Genomic DNA, 7170 nt, shown 5'->3' on the forward strand with positions numbered 1-7170 from the left:
GGAGACGGGGCGTCAGGGAAGGCGGTCTCTCCGAGAAATGGCCGAGTAGCGAGTTGCCAGATTAAGGAGGAAAAATAACAGGTGCCCACGTGGAGAAGCGGGTGGAGCCTGGCTCCGGAGAGACTGGGGGCACGTAACGGTGGGGGCAGTATCAGGCCGAAGCCAGGCTCTTTGTGACCGTGGGTGGACAGTGGGTATCACCCTGACGCACTGTGGTCTCTTTGAAAGGCCATGCTGGCTGCCTGAGCAGACAGGACAGGAGGGGAGCGGGGATGGAAGTGAGGACGCTGCCCAAGGACCGTGCAACATCCAGGCAGGATGGCCGGGGCCCGGGTGGTGTGTGAGGAGAGGGCAGGGGGCGCAGGTTTTAGATCTACTTGAAGATCACGTTGATAGGATTTGATGATGAAACCAAAGTACGGGGCGGAGGGGAGGTTTAAAACGACCCGCACACAGCAAAGTCAGGGAGTCACCCACAACTCTGCACCGCAGAAAGAGGGATGAACCTCACGCACAATGTGGAATGAAAGAGCCCAAGACAAGCGGACACGGAAGACACCTCCCGGCAGCTCCCACCACCTCCTGAAGCTGCTGGGTGCCCGGCACCGCCTATCTGGTGGCATCTTACACCCCTACCCAAGGTCATCTGCCTTCCAAAATCACGCCCAAGAGAACGCACATGGAAAATCAGAGCCCAGGGTTTGAACAGTAAGAGACAGCGGACCCGTGAAGAGATTTCCGTGGAACTCCTTGGAGGCTCCAGGAGCCGCTTGGAGCAGGACACAAGTGGAACATCCTTTCCGAGCATTTTATGCAGCGCAGCATAGTCTGAACATTCTGACTGCAGACTGAGGGAAGTGAAAACCAGAATTCATACATTTTTCTGTAAAGATGGAAATGCTCGGTGTGGATATAAGATGAAAGACCCTATTACTTTAAATTTGCTGCTTGTTTTCTGCCCTTTGTATCACACATTTTTTAGCTGCTGGTATTGAAATCAAAATAGATGTTCTGGCCCCAAAGCAGAAAGCTTCTCCTAGTCAGGAAAACAAATGCCAGCCTTTTGGATTGTCTGAAAGCTAGAATTAGTGTGAATAAGGAGCCTAAGTCTTTCAGCTGAGGAAGCGTCTTTGAATGTGGGAGGTCGTCTGAGGACAGGATCTGAGAATTGCCTCTAAAAGTATCTGGCAAGAAGCGGGGAGAAAACCAACAGGAAACAAAATATGGCCCAGGGAGCTGGTGTGCACTGTGGTGGCTAAATTGGGTGATTCCCTTTGGCGACGAAAAATCAAATAACAATCGAGCTAAGAAGAAAGAAAAGAGAATTTTGTCTGAGCCAAACTGAGGATTATAACCTGGGAAACAGATTCTCAGAAGCTCTGAGAACTGCTCCATTGATCAGGAATTAAAGATGCAGTTTTATACATTTTTGAGACAAAGAAAGTATGTATCATATTGACAGGTTAGCATTGTATCCATAGTTCAATCAACAAAGTTTTTTTTTTTTCCTTTTTTTCAATTATGCATGTACAGACAAGCCTTTGGTCAGTCCGGCCCCTTGTACCCTTGTATGAGTTGAAAAAGAAACATATTAATCATAGAATTACAGTATTACAATGCTGGCCTCTGAAGAAAGGGGCCAACTTTTTCCCACAGGGTGATTTCATCCTCCTGCTTTGAGGAGGTCTGGTTCACGTATAATGTAGATACACGTCACACATTGGGAAAAGCCTGCCCAGAGGGGGCATGTCATTTGTCTTCTTTCTTCTTCTTTCTGTCTTAGTTTGATTGTCCTGCCACAGAATATCAATGATCTTCCTCATCACCTTCGAAGGTAAATGAGAGGATAGCGTTTAAGCAAAATTGTTTTATTTGTTCTGACAGTTCCCATGCTGAGTCATGAACTTTATCACCTCAGTCCCATAAAGGGGAAAACGATCTTTGTTAGGGCAGGAGAGAAATGTTCCTCCATCTGCCTCCGATGCGGTATTACATTGACCATTTTCAGATTTTGATGCATTCGTTTCATCCTTCGGTATTTATTCTCAGGGAAAAGAGAAAAGCAAGACTGTAAGTCCTCGAAGAGAAGACCGGAAGACTTCACAAGTCAGAGAGAGAAAACCATACCACGACCCCATTTTACTACAGAGCATATACCAGCACAGGCTTGAAAGTGCACTTGCTGGCTTTACAGCAGGATGCCAGCAAAGTGGACTGGAGAAGCAGTGGACCCTGGCAGCCGCCCTAATCCCCCCACCTGGGGCTGAAGCCACCTGCACTCCCCCCACCCCGCCATCTCCCCACCCCCCACCCCCGCCCCAGGAGTGCTGGCCTCTCAGCCTCCTGCAAATCCCTCTGGAATCCATCTCAGCTGAGAAAGGCCAGCTCACTCTCTTCCTGAGGTCAGCCTGCACCGAGACTGGTCAATGTGGGGTGTAAAAGTTCACACACACACACACCCCGCGAACTTTGGGAAAATTTAAAAGGCTTCCGCGTCGGTGCTCTTTACGGGGTCAGCCGAGGCCTTCGGCAAGATTTCACTAGAGTCCACCTTCACCTTTGCACTGTCTTGCTTTCCTCCCTTCTGCCGACAGGCGTAAACCCTCATGAAGGTTCTACCGGCTGAACACCGCCTGCACCGTCGCAGTGACCGACTCGGCGTGTCGATTCGTTTCTTTGTTTTCCTAGATCTAGGGGTGAGGATTGGGGGTTCTGGGGTCTGACTCCTAATCATCTTTCATCTTTTTTTTTCCCCCTGGGGAATTTGAAGGGCTGTCATGACAAGAGGTTCCATTTAGGAAAACATTCAGAATCCACTTCATGTCACTACAAACCAAGGCACTCCTCAGTGTATCGATTAATCTCTGTAGCCGCAAGGAAGTGAGGCATAAGATACCGCCCGCCCCCTGGAGCGCTCTCTTCCTCTCAGGACAAGAAACTTCTAGCTCTCCTCCTTCCCGCATGATTGGCCACCCCTTTTTTCTGCTTTATTAATGAAGAGCATGTGGGACTTCCCTGATGGTGCAGTGGTTAAGAATCCGCCTACCGATGCAGGGGACACGGGTTCGAGCCCTGGTCCGGGAAGATCCCACAAGCCGTGGAGCAACTAAGCCCGTGCGCCACAACTACTGAGCCTGCGCACCTAGAGGCCAAGCTCCGCAACAAGAGAAGCCACCGCCATGAGAAGCCCGCGCACCGCAACGAAGAGCAGCCCCCGCTCGCCGCAACTAGAGAAAGCCCGCGCGCAGCAACGAAGAGCCAGCGCAGCCACAAATAAATTAAAAATTTTATAAATAAATAAATAAAACCAAAAAATGAAGAGTCCACTACCCAAAGGTATGCAGACATCAGTGAAAACATCGGGATACAGAGCTGTTCACATTTCTCCTTCAGCATTTTCACAATGGTAAGAATAAAAGATCTGTGGAAAGCATTTCCTTAATTAACAGCCATACATTGAACACCTCCTATGCACTCCTGTGGTTTAGAGTTCGGGAAAGAAAAGAGGTAGTCTGACCCATAGGAGTTTAACATCTGGTGCAGAGAATCTCAACCCTATCAAACCCAACACTCCTTCTTAAAACAAATATTTTCTAATGCCACCATCACAATTCTGATATAAAATCCATAAGTAGTTTACCTACAAATTCAAAAAACCATTATAATGCCCTAATTGTAAATTATAACAAATTTATAATATAAATTATAAAATATGTATTTTAGTTATAAAATATAAACAAAAAAAGTTGTAGCTTTCTTAATGTAGTTCAGTGTGTAGCTACTACAGAAATAATCAGTTGCTCTGCCTTAAAATAGCACCTGCCGATCATTGTAATAATCAAGACTTCCAGAAATTTTCCAAAATGCTACCAAGAGCTGTTCTGCCTTCCCTAAAAATCACTAATCATTTAAGAGAAGAAAAGGAAACTGTTTGCTACATATTTAAAAGGTGGTATCTACTTCTAATATTTCAAGAATCATGCTTCAGCTCATGTATTTTTATTCTAATTAGAACAAGACGAGACAAGAACAACATTTTCAAGTAACACCCTGTTAAGGGCTCAGTGTGTCCCCACAATATCCGTATGTTGATGCCTTAACTGCTCTACCTCAGAATGTGACTGTATTTGGAGCCGGTGCCTTTAAAGAGGTCACTAAGTTAAAGTGAGGTCATATTACAGCTAGTGTCCTTATAAGAAGAAGATTAGGGCACAGAAAACACGGCAGAAGGACAGCCATGTGCGGACGCAGTGAGAAGGCAGCCGTCTGCAAGCCAAGGAGAGAGGCTTCGAAAGAAACTAAACTGCTGACAGCTTGACCTTGGACTTCAGCCTCCAGAATTGGAGACAAGACATTTCTGTCATTTAAGCCACTCAGTCTGTGGGATTTTGTTATGGCAGCCCTAGCAAACAAATCCACACCCCTAGGTGGGACTTGGGAGGGTACAGCGGCCCTGGGTGCCCCGCCCAGAACTGGTACAAGGAAGCAGGAAGAAGAAGAGGATGGAGAAGGAGCGCTTGAGGAGAAGCGACAGAGCGGAGGGCTGAATAGCTTTTGTGTTGAAAGAACTGCATTGCCTGCTCGCTTAAGTGAGTATCGTATATGCAGCATTTGGGAGAAGAGAGGCACGATCCTCATAGAGAAGTCTGTTAACAATCGTCTCTCTGTCAACGCAGTAGAAGAGAGCAGTTGTGAGCAAAAACCCAGTTCTCAACTGCATTCTCAAAATGTGCATGCAAAAATGCATAAGGGCAGTTGTGCAAGTGTCTCATAGGTGCACGGGTAGCAAAAGTTTGCTCCAACCAAGTGGGGACAGAATTACTCTAATTGAATACATTAATGAGGATCCATCTGTAAAGACCTGTTTTTCATTTCTGCGTTCTCTTCTCCCACGTGTTCATTTCCATGCGCATGTCTGATGTCACTCAGACCCGCTAGATTGCTGCATCCTGTGTCTGTTCACCACCGCCGCCAAGTCACAGCAGAGCTGAGTTTACAGATGAAAAGAATTTTTTTCCTACAGTCAGCTTTCCTATGAATGCTCACTCCTTGTTTCAGTATTACTGACATGGCAGCAATGTCTTCCCTAATATGTAAAAAGTCCACACCGGAAACCTTCCAAGGGAAGGTGTGGAGAAGTAAGAGGAGCGGAGCGGATGGGGCACGCCCCTCCGTACGGGGGCGGGGGGGGGGGATAGCACGAGCACGCAAACAGGAGGGGCGTGGATGCCACGTGGACTGTATGTCCAGAGGAAATGTCTTCTCCCTGGCACTAATTGGTTTCTATTTAGTACGGCTTTATTATGTTGTGGACTTTGCTAAATGCTGCAGAAATACCAAAGAAGTGCAAAAGGACTCTTGTCCCCGAGCAATGAGCATCTAGCTGGAAAGACGGCATGAGCATATAAAGGAGTCATCTAGAGGGCGGGTAGGGGCTGAAGTCTGAGATGCTGAGGAGGACCCGCCCTGCCTGGGGCGCCCGAGGTCGGTCCCCAAGCCCGAGCTGCTCCTTTCAGTAAGAACAGAGCACAGGAGCACGCCCAGGTCCCTCCGTGCCTACAGAGCATCGAGGTGACGCCTGTCAGAGTAAATTCCATCATCAGCCAGCACGGAGCATCACTATTGCTCCGGTATTATCTCGGCCTTGTTAACGGTATTTGTGTCTGTGTATTTTATTGATTGTCTTTTATTAATGAGTAATATTGTGTGGGGAGGTCAGTGGGGAGATTGAGGCAGCTTCCACGGGAAAGACCTCCGCAAGCCGTGAGTAGAGGCAATGGGTAAATAGCTTCCCAGCCTGGTTTCCGGTTCCCATAGATGCGACCAAAGCGATGTTTAAAACGCAAATGTTGAGGAGAAAACTCCATGGTTTAGGAAGGAGGGAAAGCTAAGAAAGCAAGAAAAGAAGGGTCTCCAAGAGTCGATCGATCTCATGAGATCTCTTTTACTGGGGTAACTGGAGTCTCCCAGGGTCTTGCCAGCCTTTCATCTGGATGGGCCGTACAAGTTACAGCTCAGGGTAAACTGCTCTTGTAAGCCACCTTGGCCCCCTGGAAAGCCCCTGAAGCATTTCTGAGGTTCCGGTGTGGCTCCGCCTGCAGAGCAGCCCTCCGTTCACACTCTGCGGCCCTCGCCGGCAGCATCGGGGCTGGGCCCTCGTGGAGTCTGCACTGTCTCCCAAGGAGGGAACCCTGGGGCCTTTACAGCCTGGGGTCTTCACTGCACCACGGTAAGTCGCGTTGCTCCAGGTAACAGGCAGACAGATCCTTTTCCCTCTCTGGGTCACACTTTTTCGGCTGAGGATAAACACAGGGCTGCCGTGCCCCGGTGTCACGCAGTCCTCTCTCTGCCAGCTCGACAGGCGTCCAGCACGCAGGGCTGGAGAGACACAGCCACGTAAACAGCTGGCACAGAGCACGTGATCCATGCCACGCACTGCTTGTAGTGGGCTACACAGATCAACTTAAAACCCCCCTGAGAGACGTGCAACCGCCAACACCCCCACTTGTAAAAGGAGATGGAGCGGCTTGTCCAAGATTGTCACCGGCCACTAGGCAGTACAGCTGGGGGACCTGACCCCAAGCAGGTCCTCTGGCCGCAGAATCTGCACTCTGATCCGTCAGGCTGCCCTCATCCTTCCATCCTTCCCCGAGGCTCCGCGGACTCCACGCTCCTCCAGACAAATCCCCGATGAGAATACATTTCTTGGGAGTTGGCTCAAGCTGGGGCCCCTGCTCCACGAGCATCTTGCAAAGTTTATTTTTCCCATCCCAGTTGAAAAGCAGGTCTACCGTGCCTGCTTCAGCAACACTTACGCTAAAATGGAAATGATACAGAGAAGATTAGCATGGCCCCTGCGCAAAGATGACGCACAGATTTATGAAGCGTGGCATATTTTTGTTCCGATGTTTTCTTAGGTCAGTCTCCCAAGGCGATAGAAATAAAAACAAAAAATAAACAAATGGGACCTAATCAAACTTACAAGATATTGCACGGCAACGGAAACCATTAAAAAAAAAAAATGAAAAGACAACCTATGGAATGGGAGAAAGTATTTGCAAATGATGCGACCAACAAGGGCTTAACCTCCAAAATATACAAACAGTTCGTACAACTCAACAGCAAAAAAACAAACAGCCCTATCCAAAAATGGGCAGAAGACCTTAATAG

The 7170-nt window shown here is 48.3% G+C and overlaps 1 non-coding gene across 1 annotated transcript; it reads left to right on the forward strand.

The window, feature by feature from the left end:
- The first annotated feature begins 6792 nt into the window (after nucleotides 1–6792).
- Nucleotides 6793–6899, forward strand: LOC112066750 (U6 spliceosomal RNA). The gene has a single exon (XR_002892847.1). It is a non-coding gene; the product is annotated as a U6 spliceosomal RNA (small nuclear RNA).
- The last annotated feature ends 271 nt before the right edge of the window (nucleotides 6900–7170 follow it).

Source organism: Physeter macrocephalus, unplaced genomic scaffold (genome assembly GCF_002837175.3).
Source record: "Physeter macrocephalus isolate SW-GA unplaced genomic scaffold, ASM283717v5 random_1533, whole genome shotgun sequence".
Lineage (NCBI taxonomy): Eukaryota > Metazoa > Chordata > Mammalia > Artiodactyla > Physeteridae > Physeter > Physeter macrocephalus.